Source organism: Vanacampus margaritifer, chromosome 1 (genome assembly GCF_051991255.1).
Source record: "Vanacampus margaritifer isolate UIUO_Vmar chromosome 1, RoL_Vmar_1.0, whole genome shotgun sequence".
NCBI lineage: Eukaryota > Metazoa > Chordata > Actinopteri > Syngnathiformes > Syngnathidae > Vanacampus > Vanacampus margaritifer.
This window is the reverse complement of record NC_135432.1, coordinates 46,682,099-46,702,644: the sequence shown is the minus strand read 5'-3', so window position 1 is coordinate 46,702,644 and position 20,546 is coordinate 46,682,099. Positions and strand designations below refer to the sequence as shown.

The window sequence follows — 20,546 nt, the reverse complement described above, 5'->3', positions numbered from 1 at the left end:
GTGTATCTTTCCCATAGCTTGTGAAGGCAGGGTTAAGAGCCATTTCTGTTACTTGTTTATTTGTTAAACCTCCCACCACTTGGGGGAGCAGTGGTGCCTATTTGCCCTGGCCCGAGACTACTTAATCAATGGGATGATGAGTCTCAGGTTTAACCAGTGGGAGAATTCTGCAAGCAGTTTCAAGCCCCGTCCAGAAGGAAGCCAAGTCGCTTCGTTCCTCAAATAAACCTTGTATACAAAGAAGTGTCTCAAGACTTGCGTGTGTCCAAAAGAAGACGCTGAAGACGTTTAAGGGCTGTAAAGTACATGCCAAGTCTGGAGTGGGGCTGTAGCGCAGCCACAGAGAGTTAACGGAAAGCATAGAAAAAGAATCAATGAAGAACAATGAAAACACTTTTTTTCCTTTATCTTTTAAACTTTATTGCAATTTACAGAACAAACATGGCTTTGTATGGATCAAAACAACTTGAAGAAGACGAACACAGGAGAAGTGACAAAGGCGGGTGATTCAAATACAACACCGCTTGTTGAACGTGGGAATAAAGAAGCAAAATACTTTGCTGCAAAAGCATAAGCAAGCTAAGGAGGTTGCACAAAACATCTACGACACGGCTATCCGCCATTGTCGTTGACAGACTGGCGGTTGGCCCGCAGTCAGGCGAGGATTGGAGTATACGTCATCAAACTACGACGATGCGTCGTCATCGAGCTACGACCATTACGTCATCACTGGAGGAGTATCCTGCATATCCTGTCCAGACAAAAGCGTATGGGGCATTTAGAAATGTTTTCACTCTGGAGCCCAGTTTCAAAAGTGATCGGTTTCAAGCTCCGAAACCGCGCCGTCGTGTGGACGAATGGCCTGAATGGTAAGAAACTCGTGAGGATATATTGAAACGGGCTTTCGTGTGGACGGGGCCTTAGACCATAGTCAGTGGCGTGGTTGGACCGTGATCGTGTTGTGTTTGGTCGTTATGGAATCACGTTTTCTGTCCAAGTGGAAACAAATTTGAAACGAACTGTAAGTAAATAAATCATCATTGTAAAGTCGAAACTGGAGTGAATCTTCATCATTAAACCACGCGTCAAAACAACAACTAACAAGTAACCATGGTGAGCCGTTTTGATTGGCAAGAGGGTCACTACACACAATACAAAACTTTTTTTTTATTTACTTCAAATTGGAATAATACATTAAAAAAATTGCTGTGAAACAGACTTCCTACCGCCTGCATGACGTATTGACTTGTATTTGAATTAATTTAATTTACGTTTATTTATCAAACGTATCTGTTTAGAGTCTTACAACACTACAAATTATTACAGATTAAAGTCTGATCCAACCGGTATTTAAACCACATTCTATGCGGTGAAAGGCACGTTCTTAACCATTGAGCTAACTGACTTGTTGAAGTTCATGGCACACTGCGTATTTATATTGAATATTGTAGTGTACTACTGAAAACTATTGTTGAAGCTGAATGGGGGTGCATGTATTAAGTGACATGATATTACATTTACCCATATCGTCACCCTCTTAAAAAAAATGAATGGGGGAAATTTAATATTAAACGTTAAATTGTGCGAAAACTGTATGTGGAATGAGAAAAATCGTATCCAAGAAGAATTTTTTAAGCAAGTTGAAACTTGAACGGTGTAAATCGGATGTATTATGTGGGAGTATTTACTGGACAAAAAAAGCGGGTTGAATTAAAATGCCATAACTTGATCTGCAATTTTTGGAGAAATTGCGTGCGAATGCTGAAAGTTGCATGCTAATATTCAAATGCATGTTCAGTCGTCGAAAGCCACACACTGACACCAGTCAGTCTTATTCATTCTCATGCCCTTGGTCTGTTTGGTTACTATTAGTCTATTTATTTACTAATTGTAACATAATGCTTGAGAGAGAGTCATGTTAACTAATTTTTAGCACCTTGTAAAGCTCCCTTTTTAATATTGATTTGCTCCTTTAGGTTAATTGTATTGAAAAATCTTAAAAGCTGTTAACATTTAAGTGGTTTGTACTAAATCAGCAGGCATGAGGCTATTATTAGCAAAATGATTAGCCATTATTTTGGTCTAATAGGCTGTTATTAAAACTAGCTGTGGGGTATTATTAATTATTATTATTAGGCTATGTGTGTGTGTAATGTTTATTTAGTTCATTGAAAAACTTCCATTGACAATTCTGAACATCCGGGCGTTTCTGATGCTTCCCCAGTGCAACACAATACAAATGCTTCCTTTATACGGTGAAAACAAACGGCGGATTGTTATGCTAACTTTAAGGCTTTTAAAGTGTAGAATAAAAGCTACTAAGTTTCACTGAAAATAACATTTTGAAAATGTGTATCTTTAAGAAATTAGCAGGTAGATTTGATACAGCATCCAGAAGGACAAATATGCTTAACATGACTTTTTGTTTTGATTTGTTTTGATTTGATTTGTTTTGATTTGTTTACTATGATATAATAAGATTTAAAACAAAATGTACAATAAAATCAAATTTCCACTGAAAATAACATATTTTTTAATGCATATCTTTAAAAAAAAAATTTAACAGACAGATTTGCTAAAACGTCCTAATAGAATGACAAATGTGCCTACAATGACTTGTTTTGATTTGCATTGACTTTCATATCAGATAAAAAAAAACAAAAAACTACTTTAGTCATTAAATGCTTTCGATTTCTTATTAAACTCAATTTAGAATACTCCAAAATCCGCCACCTTGACCGCCTGGTGGAAGGCACCAGAAATTACAGAAGCCCAATTGGAGCCCTGCGGGCTTTCTCCCATATGGCATAAGCCCGACTTTCAACTTAACAACCAATTGTTTTATTTAGGTGTGTGGGAGCAGAAAGGAATTATACATCTCCACCATCTTTTCTCAAATATGTTTATATATATCATATACAAAATTGCTCCAAAATACCAAATAAAAAACAGAATTTTTTTACATTATCTGCAAGTTAAAAATATGATAAAGAAACAAATTCCAACACTTTGGGGTACGCTCCAACCGCCTGCTTTAGCTAAAGATATTACAAAGCTTTCTCCGACAACAACAAAAAAACTCAAAAAAATATGTAAGTTACTTTTGTATACAGATAAAGTGTATTTAACCATTTCAAAATGGGAGACAGACTTGTCTATTGCTCCGGAATTTTACTTTTGGACTCAAGTTTGTTAAAACACAAAACACACACATTTACAACTTATCCAATATAAAAATTTTCATAGAACATATCTTACTCAATATACTATAATGAAGAAAATTGGATTCTCAGACATTTGTCTCTTGTGTTCACAAAACACTGCAGACACTTATTTTTATGCTTTATGGTTATGCACTCCGGTTATGTATTTCTGGACTAAAGTCTCAGAAAAACTTTCCGCATCTTTGACTGTAGGATACTTTTATCTCCAAACTTGTGTTTGCTAGGTGACCTAACAACAACTGACTTACCACGTAAACAATTTCAAAACTCATAGTCCCTTACTATCGCTAAAAAAAACTATTCTTGTTAACTGGAAAATTAAACAAACTCTGAATATTGACCAATGGTCTAACCTTCTCATAAATCATATTTTAATGGAAAAATATCTGAATCGAATAAAAAACAAATATTAAAATTTGTACAAACGGTGGTCAAATGGTCTACCTATATAGAATCTTTTAATCTAAATCTGGTTACTTAATTCTGCCTGTTAGCGAAAAACACCACATCGCGATAACTTATATTGCTGTTTCTGTATTTGGCAATTTGCAACTAATGGTTGTTTGTTTTATAGTCAGGAACCCAGTTGCTGCCAGCAGTATCGAGTAGACCACATCAAATGACATCTTACAGTCACCAAATCCTTAAGATTCACTTCCAATGAGCACTAAAGGTTAATATTCGGAATCACTGCATGCCAGTGGGTTAACTTTATAGGTGCTGTCCCCCCTGGCTGGGCGTGGGCGGCTATGCCCCTCTGTTGGCTGCTGGGTGGCGACTGCGTCTTGGTCGTTCCCTGGGTCTCTTGTGGGGTGCTGCGTTGTGGTGCTCTCCCTGGTGTCCAGGGCGGCGGTGCCCCCGGGACGGTCCGTCGCTCCGTGCCCGGCGACGCGGATCGGAGCAGGTGGGTGCACCGTGGTTCGCTCTTCCCTCCACCTTCCTCCCCCTTGCCGCCCCCCCTCTCTCTCTGCTGCCCTGTCGCCGCCCCTTGCCCTTCTTGTCGTCTATGTTGGAAGCATTCCCACAATAAAGAATCTGAATAACATATGTGGGAATGATTTTCAGCATTCCCACGATAATCTAAATTATGCTGATGAATAACGACGTTTAAACTAACTGCGTTAGGTAACTCCGTTTTTTTCTCATAAACGGATTAATCTAATTATTAATTCTCGCCAAATTTGAAACGCCGTTATCGTGATCGTATGAAAAATGCGTTGCGTTACAATTAATTTATTAGATTCAAGGCTGGAAGTAAGCTTACAAGACATTGTGCGGTGACGAGAACTGAAAATGTCATTTGCGCACAGTTAGAGGCATTGTTGTTGTTGGACTTTGTCACAATAAAATTGTCTGGACAGCTGAAATGTATAATGACTTATTTTGGCGGTGCCGCAGGAAGTGTCGTCCTTCTTCCTTCTTTAAGGCTTAGCATATTTTAGCATTTTAGCAAAGAGTCTACGTCCTCGCCTGGAACTGGTTTGACAACTTTGACAAGAGTGACATTAATAAAAAATAACAGTCGAGATTTGCCCAAAAACGGCCTTCATTAGTAGCGATTTGTTGGCAATCATATTCCACCAAGAGCCATATTGCGACTCCACAAGCACCATAACAGCGATAAAGATACCGGTAAGTCATAGAGACACGCTCGCCTAGTGTAATTAAGAGCACCAACAATCGTATTTCTCTTATTTCACGAGTGATAAATATGTGTTACTTTGCCTGGTAATGAGTTACTTTTATTAAGGAGTAATTCAATTACTTACTCAGTTACTTTTTTAAGCAAGTAATGAGTAACTATAACTAATTACTTTTTTAAAGTAACATTCCCAACACTGCTGATGATACAGTGCAATAGCGGATTCAGAGGAAAACTTGCAACTGATGGTTAACATCTTGAACGAAGCATGTAATAGAAGGAAGCTTAAAATAAATACAAGAAAGACTGAAGTAATGGGAATTGTGAAAAGAGACCGACGCTTGGAAGTAAGCATCCGACTGGAAAACAGAAGGATTAAACAGTTTACATCTAGGTGTAGCAGAAGATGGCAGCAGCGAGACAGAGATAACGAGGAGCATCGGAATGGCAAAGCCCGCATATTTTAGGATGAGGCCATTACTTTCTAACATGAACATGAACATAAAATTGAGGGTAAGACTATTAAGATGTTATGTGTGGTCGGCCCTATTGTATGGATTCGAAAGCTGGACCATCTTGGCTGATTCGAGAAGGAGGATTGAGGCCGCAGAAATGTGGTTTAATAGAAAAATGATGAGAATATCTTGGGTGCCAGGTGTGACAAACGAGGAGGTGCTGAGAAGGATTGGTAGACAGAGGGAGCTAATGACTGTCATTTGAGAACGACAGTTACAATTCCTCGGACATGTCATTAGAGAAGACGATCTTGAGAAGACTGTGATAATGGGGAGAGTGGAGGGAAGAAGATCGAGAGGTAGACAAAGGAAAAAATACATGGACAGCCTGCTGGTGGATGTGAGGGGAGTGCAGACAGTAAACGAGTTGATAAGATTGACAGAAGACAGGGAACAATGGAGCAACATGATCGCCGACGTAACAAGAGACATGGCACTTCGGTAAGGTAAGGGGTTATTAAAATTAAATTGGCTAGAGCTTTGAAATTGCCACTTAGAAATGAAATTATATGTACCTAGTTTGCTCATTTGAAAATAATACAGTTGTTTGATGTCATGATGGGATCATTCTGTACTTCTCACATAGATAAGATTATCTTAGTAGTTTTGCACAATACACTTTTATAGACATATGGGGCACATAACACACTTTGGGGGGGTGGGGGGTTGGAAAGACCGTCTTCGCCCGACAACTCCCCTCAAATTTTAATGCACCACACAACTGTGTGTGTGGGGGGGGCATCGGTTGGGACAGACCGCAGTATAGAGCAGTGCTGCGGTCCCCTGTCCGTGTCCCCCGCCACGCCCCCCCTATTTATTTTTTTTAATGCACCACATACACTCACACTCACTGACATGCCTGGGAGGCGGGTGGATCGTAGCGTGGGGATATCATTTCCCTTTGCTCCGGTTCACCTGCTCCCAATTTTAATGCACCTAACACACACACTTGTATATACACTGGGTGGGGTCACATTCAAGGTTTAGTCGGCGAGCTGGCGAACTCAGTAACAGGGTTAGCTTTCACTAAGAACACTGGAGTGACGACCGGGGCCTTTCCCCGCTGGGTCTGGGGTTCGGGGGTGCCGCCCGTCCCCCGGTGCCCCCATCTCCCCTTCTGCCCCCGGTGTTCCGTCCCTCCACACGGTAGCGGGTGGGGTGGGTGTCCTCTCCGCTCCGCTGTCCGGCCCCTCTTCGCCGCCGATGCCTGGGTGCGGGGGATCCCCGGGTGCGGGGGATCTCCGGGATCTGGGGCGTCGGGGGCTGGGGGCCTGCCGGTTGGTGGGGGTGGGGTCGGGGGGCTTGGTTGGGGGTGATGGTGGTGGGGGTGGCTGGGTGGGGGGGGTGCTGGTGGGGGGAGGGTGTCTGGGGGTTTGGGGACCTGGGGGCGGCTGGGGCTGGGTTGGGGTGGATGCCGGTGGTGGATGGTGGTGGGCGGGGGGAGCGGGCGCTGTAGAACGGTGGGGTGCCTGGCGGGCCTGCAGTGCCCCGTCTTGCTGTGTTGGGTTGGGGACGTGGGCCGTGTTGGGGTGGGGGGCGCTCCTGCTCCTGGGTTTGCTCTCCGTCCGGTGGCCCCTGCGGGGCCCGGGGGTCGTCCTTTGGCGCTGCCGCGGCCTGGGGGGCCCTGAGGTGTTGCGCTTGCTCTGTCCTGGCAGGGGTCGACGGCTCCCCTCTTTGGTGGAGAATTTCATGCATGTCAGATCCACCACACCAGCATCTATCGAAACTCAGACGTAATCTGCTTCTTCCTCAGGTCATTGAATCGGTGGAGGCTGGTGTCTGTGGATCTCACTCTGCTTCGTCTGTCCTTCCTTCCTTTCCTCAGTCTCTCCTTTGGTCTCTTGACGGCTCCCTGATTTGTTGGAATTCAGATGTCTCTGGGGTTGGTGAAGGACTCTGGTTGGTGGCCTGGTGGGTGGTGTCTGGTCGGTGCTGGATTTCACTTTCCTTTCTTTTCTTTGGTCCTTCCTCGGGTCTCCTGACGGCCTCACGACTCTGGCTGGAAGTGTTCGGTTTAGGTGAACGGTATGGGATTTTTTAAAATAGGTTTTAGGTGAACTAATGAATACACACACACTCACACGCTCGCACACACGCACATACACATTCTCACCCACATACAAAGAAAAAAAGAACGGGAAAAAAAGGAGAGCAATGATGATGACATGTCAAATCGGTAAAATTACCGAATGAACAATACTGAACTCTCCAGAAGAAAAAAAAGATAAGATTATCTTGCTGTTGCCAACAACAACAGAGCCTCCACAACTTTCAATTAAGTTGTTGAGAAGTATGGCTTACCTCAAAGGTTAGTCAGACACATCATGTAGCCTATCGTACCCTTAACAATGACACTCTGCCGGTCCTAAACATTGCCTTGTCTTAAAGGTATTAGCGAGGATTCTGTGGCAAAGGAGTAGCCCAACAGCTGTTTGTGGGTTTCTCAATAGTGCGCATGTGTAAAAATATACCACTATCTAGGTATAACATTAATGCGGAAATATTCAGGACTGACGCAGGTTGATGCACACACACTGTAATGTAACCAGCTCCGTGGTGAGTGAAATCACAAACCACAAATTTGTCAATACATTGGAATTTACAGTATTCGGAACTGACTTGTGCCCATCAAGTGGGCTCAACCCGGGAGAGGAAAAAATGACATTGCAGCAGAGCCGCAAGAGGTTTCATTTTTTTTTTTTTTTTTGCCGCAAGAGGTTTCAACCAACAATCAAGTTTTCTAACCTGTGGACAGCCAGCAAGCCATTTATGTTTCTTGTATGTCCTTGCTTGAAAGCGACGGACGAAATTCTTCACCGTTTTTATGATGATTACTTCAGTAGGATGACCACTTGAAATTATATTCTTCTTTTCCTCAAAAGTTCTCCGGGAAAACGCCACTCATTGTGACTCGGCGATAAGAATCACTAACTGTTTACCACAGAACATTTCAAATAAGCCTATTATGCGCATGCACGTTGGGGGTTGGCAGATAAGCTGTCCCTGAGAGCTTTTTTGCCATTCACAACGCGCACGTACAGTCAACAGCCTCTCGGAACTGACACAACTTGATATCTCATTGCGCATGAGCGAAATAAGCTGTCGGCTTTCCAGATTTCCACGACAAAAACAGGACAAATTACGCAGGAATTTAAGACCAAAAGAGTACAACTTAGGTATTGTATAATAGAGGACACCGACAGAAAAATATTTTGCACTGCATTTCTAGTTTATTATGACCGCTCGCCACTGATATACGTATGCGTACAAATTAGACATATACAGCTCGTAGGCTCTTATAGTATAGGGTTGGGGGGCGGTATTTGTGGGGGGTGGTCACTATTTTTTAACAAGTTTAAAAAACAACAACAATTGGATGGTATGTATAGGATTGTATGCCGAGAAACGTTTTTTGGGAGCAATAGTGGGCGAATTTCACCAACCTCGCAGCTTCAAAAGTCTCGGCCTATCGGCTATCCAGTAATATATTCAGATCAGTGACAAAATGACTTTTGTTTGGAATCGCTCTTTCAGTCCTTGTTTCACCAATTCAGCAACCTCAAAAACCTTTATTTTACGGCTCTGGGGCTCTGCTATTGTTGGTTAACTTTGAACACACGCGAGGAGCTAGATACAGTAGGAAGAAGCTACACCGCTGTGCTGATAAACACTGCTACGTTAGGCCTACACAAGCTACGTACTCGGGGCACATACGCAAAAAGTGTGATTGACAAACCAGAGGCCAATCAATAACGAAGCACCTCCGTTGTTTGGCTAGAATATAACATTTCCCGCCACGTCCACAATGTATGAATATTTCGTTATTTTTTTGTAAACCATAAGTACAAGTCTGTTACAGGTTGATAAAGCGACCATCACTACTGGTTACTGTTTGCGTCATATAGGCCGTGTCCCAATACTCGCACTTCCACCCTTGCGCCCCTCAGGCTAAATTCTGCGCATTTCCGGCGAAAGTGACGTGTACACTACACGTCACTTTTCGCGAAGGTGATGTGTATACTGCAAACTTGATTATGTTGAATGCCCGTGTAATGAATTGAGAATTTGAAGAAAACCAACATTGTGGTAAAACTGTCATTTCGTGTTTAAAAAAAAACACTGGAATGAATAAAATAAAAAAATTTTAATGCAAGAAAAAGATTATTATTATTTTATTATATCAACAATCACCCCGTTTTGAAAAAAAAAGCACAGGAAGAATCAAGGCATCACATTTTGTTGGATGATTTCTACTAAGAGCCCGTCTTCTGGATTGTTGGGTTCTTGAAGAAAACCTTAATTTCACACTAACAGGCACACAATAGTGCTCTTCGGCCACATCCAGGATTTTGACAGTCACCTCCTCCTGGTCATGCCCAAAGATGATCATGTCGTCAGTTGTACTGCATCCATTTTGAATACAAAAAGAGTTACTTTGCATGAATGTAAAGCAAAAAAGAAAAGCTATTGGCCAAAAAATATGTGTTCCCGTTGGACCGAATAACGTATTAGGTTTAATTTACTTTCTGAATGGCTCGTTGAGTTGATGGCAAACCTAAAGTTGTTGGATTTGCCGTTCATATGAGTTTCTGTCGTTACAGGCAGCAGTCAATGCTACCGTGCCAGTTGTGACTTGTTTACATAATTACAAAAATATATTTTAAATAACTTCTTCAAATTACTTTGCTTTTGAGAGGCTACATTGGTTTATCGAGTTTGTCATTTCAGATACTAAAATTATGTGAGGGACATATGCAAAATTGGCAACTTCAGATTGAGATATCTTCCAGTTACTTTTTGAATGGTGAAGTCTAGGCAGATACAAATTTTTTTTTTAAAAAGGGGGGCCAATGGATCTTTATTTCAGCCAAATCAAAGACTTTTGACTGCAATTATCCCAGTTAAAAAACAAATTCTTACTATCTTAATGGGGTTTGATAACTAAAATTCTGTTGCAGATAACCATAAAACTAACTTAGCTGTTCAATTGAAGTTCTCAGATGACAAACCCAATAGCATGGATGGCAAAAGTGATGTGATTTGCCATAAGCAAGATTTGGCTACAGATGTCTGAATTGCAAATTGTGCATCCAAGAAAAGTGTAGTTAGGGACATGTAAAACTGTTGTTGGGTCAAAGTGAATTCCAGATATTATATTTTCAAAACATGTTTAGTCTGCAAAATGGTGAGAGCGTGTCATACCTGCGGCCCTTTAAAAATTCGCGTTTTGGGCCGTGTTAAAAGGTGTACTTTGTCATTCCCCTCAGCAAAATGTTTGAACACATTATTCTCTCCTTCAGCCACCTTTGATGATAGTGGCAGGAAAAGGGTCATGTGTAAAATTCCACTGCCATCACTTAATGCAATTGAAGTGTTCTCTTTTCCCTCTATGAACACTGTTGTACCTTCCTCCTCCAATACCCATCGGTGTGCCTTGAATTACTTTTTCAAGACCACCACTTCGGCTTTAAGCAAGTTTGGGTTTGGCTTGTACAGTCTGAAACACAACACAAACTTTATTTTTTTTTTTAATTCAAACTGGAATAATGCTTTAAAACATTTTGCTGTGACACAGACTTGCTACCATCTGCATGACGTATTGACTTGCATTTCAATTCATTTAATTTAATTTAATTTAATTTAATGGGAGTAAAAAGTCACATAGGCTACCTGTCTCGTTCTTAGGTGAGTTTGACTGACTGCTGATGGCAAGCCTTTTATAGCATGCCACTGTCATGTTGTACTTGAATTTTGTCTTTCTTGCTTCCTTTTGTTTTTGTCGTGATCTGTTTTTTTCAGGTCTTCCTTGTGTCTTCCTTTGTCTCGTCAAGTGTAATCACGTCCACCTGTGTTGGTCTTTCCTTTCTTTTCTTTTTTTCTGGAAATCTCAGTATTATTCATTCTTTAATTTTACCGATTTGACATGTCATCATCATTGCTCTCTTTTTTATAAATTTTTATTTTGTATGTGCGTGTGTGCGTGCGTGTGAGTGTGTATTCATTAGTTCACCTAAAACCTATTAAAAAATCCCATACTCTTCACCTAAACCGAACACTTCAGAATCCAGCCAGAGTCGGAAGGCCGTCAGGAGACCCGAGGAAGGACCAAAGAAACCAAAGGAAAGTGAAATCCAGCACTGACCAGACACCACCCACCACGCACCGGGCCACCAACCAGAGTCCTTCACCAACCCCAGAAACATCTAAATTCCAACAAATCAGGGAGACCTCAAGAGACACTGCAGGCCCGCCAGGCACCCCACCGGTCCACAGCCCCCCCCCCATCACCCCCCCCCCATCCAACCCAGCCCCAGCCGCCCCCAAACCCCAGACACAAATTTCCGTTTTTTATTTTGTATTTTTGGAGCAAGGATGTATATGATATAAACATATTATCTGAGAAGAGATGGTGGAGATGTGTAATTCCTTTCTGCTCCCACACACCTAAATAAAACGATTGGTTGTTAAGTTGAAAGTCGGGGTTATGCCATAGGGGAGAAAGCCCGCAGGGCTCCACTTGGGCTTTTGTAATTTCTAGTGCCTTCCACCAGGCAGTCAGGGTGGCGGAAATCATTGGGTTTTTAAAACAATTATGCCGCTTAATCGATCTTGTAATGAAGAATAAATCTAGAAGTCTGAGGTTATTACAATCCTTCTGTTCTAGTTCCAGCCAACAGTTAGTATCTCTGTTGGGTTGTGCCCATAGAATGATATATTGTAGCTGGTTAGCTATATAGTAGTGCATACAATTTGGTGCCTCTAGACCTCCTTTGGATTTACTTTTCTGAAGAGCAGACTAATCTTTGCTTTTTTTTTATTCCAGTAAAATTTTGTAACGGCAGAGTCCAACAACTGGAACCAGTTAGCTGTAGGTTTAAATTGAATCATTGAGGAAAATTTTTATTTTGGGTAAAACTTTCATTTTAATGGTGGCTATTCGTCCTATTAGAGAAATAGGAAGATTATTCCAGCGCTCAAAGTCACTATAAATGCTATCCAGAAGTGGAGTAAAGTTTAAATGAATTAAATCAGTTAATTTAGGTGAGATTTTTATGCACAGACTCACACAGAGCTATACTGAGTAAATTAAAGCAGTTATGTCCAATTCTAAATAGTTATGACTAAATCAAAACAGTTATAATAAAATTGAAACAGAAGATTCACTTCAGTGTTATTTAGTGAAATCGGATGGTAACTTGATGGAAGGGTGGGGTCTTTTTCTGGCTTTAATAAAAGTTTAGTTGCTGCTGTATTCATGTGTGGGCATATGTAACCATCAGTTTTAATTTCTGTTACTACTCTTAAGAATAGTGGAGCAAGCATTAACCAGAAGTGCTTAAACAATATAGCCGGATAACTATCCGGGCCAGGTGCGATAATAGTTATAAAAAATGTGATTAATTTCTTCTGGTGATTGTGTGCATTCATCAGTTGTCCATTTAATAGCAGTTATAAGAGATTTTTCCCGATTGCGTTGAAGTTGGTCTGCAAGAAATTTACCTGATTTGTTATTATATTCAAAGTTGTTGTATCTCAATTGTTGTATTATAAACTCTTTTTAAATAACATATCGTCTAGCTGTATTTTTGTATTTTGTAAGTCAGTCCATATTTGGTTATTTGGGTTTATTGCGTACTCATCCGTCAGTTGTTTAATTTTATCTTCCAAGTCTTTTTCTAATTTTTGATCCTGTTTCTTTTTATAAGATGAATATGATATAATTTTACCTCTAATTACTGCTTCCCCAGCTTCCCAGAGAAGAGATGGAGATAAGTCTGGAAAGTCATTAATTTCCAAAAAGTCTGCCCACTCTTTTCTTATAATTTTGTCAAACTCTGCGGTGTTTAGCAGTGAGATGTTAAAATGCCATCTCGGGGGTGGTTTAAAGGTATAATCAACTTGTAGGGAAAGGGAGACTGGTGCATGGTCGCTAATAATGATAGGATGTATTTTTGTAACAGTTTTATCAGCAATAGAGTTATTTGTAAGAAAAAAAATCAATTCTTGAAAAAGACCGGTGCACAGCGGAAAAGAAGGTAAATTCCTTCTTATTTGGGTTTTTAAGTCTCCAGCTGTCGACGAGGCCAAAATCATCCATATATTCCCCTATTACTTTAGTAGATTGTAATCTCCTTATACATGTTGTATTATTGGAACGATCTATTAATGGATTTAAGACTGTGTTAAAGTCTCCTCCAATAATAATAGTAGAGTTTGCTGCTAATTCAAACAGTTGTTTAATTTTATCTTCCAAGTCTTTTTCTAATTTTTGATCCTGTTTCTTTTTATAAGATGAATATGATATAATTTTACCTCTAATTACTGCTTCCCCAGCTTCCCAGAGAAGAGATGGAGATAAGTCTGGAAAGTCATTAATTTCCAAAAAGTCTGCCCACTCTTTTCTTATAATTTTGTCAAACTCTGCGGCGTTTAGCAGTGAGATGTTAAAATGCCATCTCGGGGGTGGTTTAAAGGTATAATCAACTTGTAGGGAAAGGGAGACTGGTGCATGGTCGCTAATAATGATAGGATGTATTTTTGTAACAGTTTTATCAGCAATAGAATTATTTGTAAGAAAAAAAATCAATTCTTGAAAAAGACCGGTGCACAGCGGAAAAGAAGGTAAATTCCTTCTTATTTGGGTTTTTAAGTCTCCAGCTGTCGACGAGGCCAAAATCATCCATATATTCCCCTATTACTTTAGTAGATTGTAATCTCCTTATACATGTTGTATTATTAGAACGATCTATTAATGGATTTAAGACTGTGTTAAAGTCTCCTCCAATAATAATAGTAGAGTTTGCTGCTAATTCAAACAGCTGAGAGAAAAAATCATGGAAAAAGGCCGGATCATCATTATTAGGGGCATATAAATTACCAAATGTATATATTTTATTAAATATAGTCACCTGAATAATAATGTATCGGCCCTCTGGGTCTGTTATTGTATTTTTTAGAATAAAGAATAAATTCTTATGTATGAGTATACAGACTCCTCTTTGTCTACTGTTATAAGGGGCAGAGTACGCTTGGCTAAAATTCTTATCAATAAGTAATTTTTCTTCAGAGTTTTGTAGGTGGGTTTCTTGTACGAGGCAAATATCTGCTTTTAAATTTAAGAGATGGTCTAAAATTTTTATTCTTTTTGCCTGTGAGCGAGCACCACAAACATTCCAGGAAACCAGAACTAATTTGGAACCAGAACTGTGTTGGTCTTTCCATTCACCGTGTTTATGACCTGCCCTAGTCTGCCTACAATTGGCTCATCAGTCCTCATGTGTCAAATTAGCCAATCTAATCAGCGAAGGCATCGCCTACCAGCCAATTAGAGGCAGAGGTGCACTGACTGAAAAAGAAGAAGAAGAATACCCTGGACTACACCACTGCTTGCCATGTCCTGTTGCTGTTGTATTAGAGATGGGTCGATGAGGCGTCATGTACCGTTTCGACACATTTCAAAACTGTATTGATACTGTGTTTTACCAAGACATGGAAAGGGGGAGAAGAGCATGGCTATACTGGATACTACGATGGTGTGTGTGTGTGTGTGTTTAAGGAGTTAGTTATTTACTGTATTCTCCTATACTAATTAATGAAATTGAAAATACAAGCTATCATTTTCCTTATGAAAAAATATATATAAAGAGAGCCTTGTGAGTGAAAAATGGACCATCACTGATGGAGTTCCCCTTTAAATAAAGTGTATAAAAAATGTGTGCGTGGGGAACGGGGGGGGGGGGGGGGGGGCGTTTGTATTTGTTTGTAGAACCAATGTATTCAAATTCAAACAGAAAAAAAGAGCGATGATGATGATGACATGTTGATATGGGAAGGCTGCCGAATAAATAAAACTGAGCGAACCTGTCCAGAAAGCGTGATCTCTCTGAACATGAGTGGGGAAATAGAGCGTCGACGGCGAGAGAGAGAGAGAGCGAGAGAGAGAGAGAATGAAAGAGAAAGAGAGAGGGGAGAGAGAGAGAATGAAAAAGAATGAAAGAGAGAAAGAAAGAAAGAGAGAAAGAGAGAGAGGGAGAGAGAGGCGACAATACGCTGTTTCCAATAAAACAGCAGCCAAAGGATCTAAACCGATTTTTAATACTTCGACTGGAAAATGAGCACTCGCAGATGGACAATGCATGCTTATTGAGGCCATTTTGGGGATAAAGAGCTTCAGATGTATAGCAACCTTGCTGGATTGTATTGTTTGATGTCTGTTGGGTTCGCAACACATCCGGAGAAGACGCATTGAGCTTCAATCGTCACGACGAAGCGGGTAACCACGAATGAAATACATGAATCTGTGGTTGTCAGTGAGGTAAATGTAGAGTAGAACTCAAATACAGGGGAAAATAAGCGTATCATCTGACGGGTCGTGATAATTAGGAAATTAGATTAAAATCACATAACATCCTTGCGAGTTTGTAAATGCTAACGATGTGTTTCCAAATATTTCATAATATGATGTGACACTGCTTGTTGAAATATAAAAAAAAAAGGGGGAAATGGTATCTGTAAAGTAATACATGACAAAACAAACAAGGTGCAGTCACTGGATATAATGCAACGTTTGCTACAAAGGAGCATACCAGAAACAGAAACAAAAAAAGACATACAACATGCCTTTTTTCCACTCAATAGAATGCCTTGATTCTGAAGATGAAAAGCTACAACAATCGCAGCCTCAGTCAATGACATTTCATTTCCTTAGAGGCAACAGCAAAATGCTCACTGGAAGCCCATGTGACATATAAACTATGGTCAAATTACTAGAGCTTAGAACTCATTGATTTTCTTCACAAGGCCACACATCCCTTTAAATTATTGCTTTAGATAATTAATGTTTGATTACACTGTATGCAAGCAGTCATCTCAGACTTAATGTTCTCTAATGGGACATCACAAAACAAAAATGAGCATTTTCAGTCAGGTAATTATTTTCAGCAAGTCAAAGAAATCAGTGTCAGAGAAATATATGTCACATTTATTTAAATTCACTGTATGGTGGACTTTGAGACTGACATTTCCAAAACTACTAAAGGATGAAGAGGACAATGACTGTGACTGCATGAAGGGATGGGCACACATAACTGTGTTTTGAGCCTCATCAGTGGAATCAGCCGTTAGTACTGCCCCGTGGGGAAGCAGTGGCAGCAACAACACCACTGACATGTCAGTTTTGAGCACCACCAACCAACTGAACACCGATGTTTCAAGGTAATTGCTTCTGCTGTTGAGCTTTTTCTGTCATTTCATAAATTTCCATCTCTGACTTGAAAGATAAAGACACAAGGAGCATTCTAAGACTTATATGGCGGACTAAAACTGCCATAAATTAGAAATAAATAAATGAAATGAATAAATAAATGACTAAAAGTGAAAATAAAAATGGATAGAAAATTATAATTAAAAAATGAAATACAAAAAAAAGTAAATATAAATTGAAATAAAAACAACAACAATAAATAGATAGAAAGGTGCATTGTGCCATTTAAAAAGGTAATATTAAAGCTTTTTCTACATCATGCATGCTCCACCAATGCCCAGATGAGTACAAAGAGCCCTGGCTGTTTTACTCTGACTGCACCTATCAGCTTTTATCTTCTCTTTATAGTACACTGAAAAAAAAATTCTGCTCCATGTAAATGTGACATTAATATATAAGTATGTATAGTTAATAATAATGTTGAATATCATCAGGATGAGTAATTGATTTGACAGCATCAAAATTCATTAGTAAAAATACAACAGAAATCTCATATTAAAATTAAGTTTATGTCTTTAAAATAAATTAGTTTTTGAATCACAGATTACATTGTTTAAACGTTTGTAATAATAATTGTATGTTTCAACAAGATTTTTGAGAATGCACTACTGATACCAATTAGCTTGAAGTTTATGTAATTATCAAACAAGTCATCTCAATTTTATTGGACAGTAACTTAATGTTTAAAAAAAAATATCAAGTACAGTCCATGAGTGATGTCATTCCCTGGAGGCAGGCATGTCAGCGCATGCGCAGATGTATTGGCGGCATTTCAGCATCAACTTGACCTGATCGTCCTTAAGTACCTGATTTTTTTTTTTAATAAAACCTTAAAGGATCTTTGTGCAGTTTGTCACTTTTTTACTCGCCACCTCTGGCCCAAAGCGTAACTGCAGCATCTGTGTCAGGCTCGTTCATGATGCACGTGCGAGTACGTGCATCATGAACGACAGCCACAGTTGACAAACGAAGACAAGACTTCAAATGAGGAAGAAAAACTCTGCCCCTCCACTCCCCAAAAAAACTGTGGGGTCTGAGGGTCCGCACACTCTACACTCATAAAACTAATATTGCATTTTACTGAATATAATTGGTGAAACGTTTTTACATTCATGATATTGAGTAGCCATAACACTTGTTAATAACTGCGGAAAGATTCTTCACTCAGACTAGCATTGTTGCTAGTTATCAGAACGCATTAACGTTAGCTCACGAGGCGCCGGACCAACTCGGATCGACCAACGGTTTACAACCAGGCAAGCCCCCGGTCCCCGTAGTTCTCGAGGCGCGGGACCACTCTGTGTTAATTTTCCATGCAGGTCTACTGTCTTCGTCACTCACTGGAGCCAGAGTGTGTGTATCTCTTACTAGGCTTATTTTAAAAGTTCACAGTTCATTGTGGCTTGTATTTTTGGTGGTTATGGGAAAAATATGACTTTGACTTTTTCATGCATTCAACATGCTTTGCAGCATGGGAAATAAACGTTGAGGAAGAGTGGAGAGGTAAGTTGTTTTGTATTAATGATGTAATAAATTTTGTGGGAATTTTGACTATTGACTTGCAGTATAAGTAACAGTTTTAATTTGTGATTACATTTTTTTCTTTATGTTACAGAATAAGCGTGGGAGCCACAGAGGTGCACACCCAAAGATAGAGGGAGGACAAACAGTAGCTTGAACTCATATCATCACCACCACACTTTGTTGGTTGATCTTTGCCCTGTGAGCTTTTGGGGGATCCCTAGAAACCCACAGTAAGGTAACAGTATATGGAATGGCTGTGCAAGCTCTGCACGTTTGTGGCACCATCCAAGGGAAGACTTCTTAAACACTATCGACTGAAACATGGACATTTTGGTCATGGACACATTCTGCCTTGTATTCATTTGAACTGTCTGTGTTCCTAACATTTTGGGGTGGCTTGCGTACACACTTGTACAGAGCTCACAAATCAGAGGAAACTGGAAATCAACATAATGCAATAGCTTTCAAATGTAAAATTTGTAACTCTTGCTTTTCAAATACCAAAGATTATTTTCAGCACATTAACTGTCATCTTAAAAGACTAGAAACAGTAGAGTGTATGTTTGATGGCTGTGAATTCAAAACAAACATATATGACACGTATGCTACTCATAGGAGTCGAAAGCACAAATTTTACTAATGTGATGATTTAAAGACTGATGTTATTGTAAAACGTCCAAATTCTACTACCAGAGGCCTAACCTGAAAGCTGACCTGGACAGCCTGCCGGGCCTGGACGAAGACACAGTGCCCCTCACCCACTACGAGGAAAACGCTCCCTTCCTACTGGACAGCGGAGATCATTGTGTTGCTGGCTTGCCCTTCCCTGACGGTTGCAGCTACTGAACCACCACACAAAAATGCAAAAACACTACCCAAGTTTCTTGATGATTTTGTTATTCAGAGGGAAAGAGGAACCGTTGTGGATCTCATGTAAAGAAATTGATCTGCCACAAACAATGGACAAGTGTAAAAGTTGTGACATACTAGAGAGGGTCGTGAGACTGATGACTCAAACTCTGGCGCCTTCTTTTGCGGTGGAAAGATGCAAAGCCTCAAGACCTCAAAGAAGACTACATTTCTTGTATCTGGAACGACAAGAGCAGAGTTTGTGATTTTTATTTTGTGACAATGTGATTTTCATAAGCAAACAAGATAAATCTAAAATGTAATAAGACTTACTAAATGCAGCGCTGTTATAGAGTTGCCTACTGGAAGCTGCTTTTACACTTCTGCGCCTAAGTTAAAACATGAGTGAAAGGGCTGTGAATTGCATAAATAGATTGTCCAACAACCCTATTTTCAACTAACAATCTCAATTTCTGTAGATACGATTTTTTTTATTGCCTCTTTTTTGGGACTTTAAAGCTAGAGTATTACAGGCTAATTGGTTTGGCTGCTCGCTTGTGTAAATGTTGTTCTTTCATTGTCCTACCCGTAAGAGATTGTATCTGCTACCACCCTCTTTGGAGACTGCAAACCTTGGTACAAGTCTGTGCTGTATTGTTCAATTTTTGAACTAATTAGCACTCATCTATTTCAAAAGGGATGCATATGCAAGTACAAAATTCTCCCACAGAGACCCTTTTAGAAATGGTCAAGTAGCTTGTTTTTTGTGTTTTTGTTTTACTTTTCTTTTTGTGTGTGTGTGTGTGTTTTTTTTTTTACTTTGCTGTTGTCAAACAGTACCTGATGCGCGGATTTGGTTGCATCGCAAATTGCATGCGGAAAATAATAATAAAACAAAAAACTTTCTGACACCTTCTCCAAGATGACAGTAAAGGTGACTGCATGATATAATCAGTCAAGACTGCGTCCGCCAACATATCACTTTAGTGTCTTTGGACGAACATTTGTATGTTTCTGTATTTTATTTGGAATGAGGGCAACGTTAAAACTTATATAAAGTATATATTTTTGCTATAAGCCTGCAGTCCAGTTCTTGATGTTTTTGTTGTTTTGTTTTTTTAAATAATGTATCCGCTGTATAGCTCTGGCAATGTTTTTTTTTTTTTTTAGAAACAAAATCTCATGAAGACTCACAGCAGGCTGTTCTGTATGACCAGGTCGTCAAAAAAAAAAATAAAAATTCTACTAGTGTCCAACAGAATGAAAGCCATTGTTCATTGCTGGAATCAGCTGATGATGTGGAGATGGAAACTCCTATAGATTTAGATTGCGAAGGATATACAAGCGCATATGTGAAAATAATAGGTTCACTCTTGTTGAAGCTAGAAAGCATTTATAATGTCACAGGTAAATGTTTAGATGACTTGGTGGAACAGCTCCAGTTTATTTGTGCATCGTCATCTCAACATATTCCAAGCTTAGTGAGAAATATTTTGGCACAGTATTACTGCACTGTTGACGAAAATGTT

General features: G+C 39.8%; 1 long non-coding RNA gene across 1 annotated transcript; it reads left to right on the top strand.

Moving 5' to 3' along the window:
- Positions 1-15,266: 15,266 nt before the first annotated feature.
- LOC144044669 (uncharacterized) lies at positions 15,267-20,283 on the top strand. Its single transcript, XR_013291328.1, has 4 exons — positions 15,267-15,654; positions 16,420-16,595; positions 18,115-18,147; positions 18,260-20,283. It is a non-coding gene; the product is annotated as an uncharacterized LOC144044669 (long non-coding RNA).
- Positions 20,284-20,546: the final 263 nt, after the last annotated feature.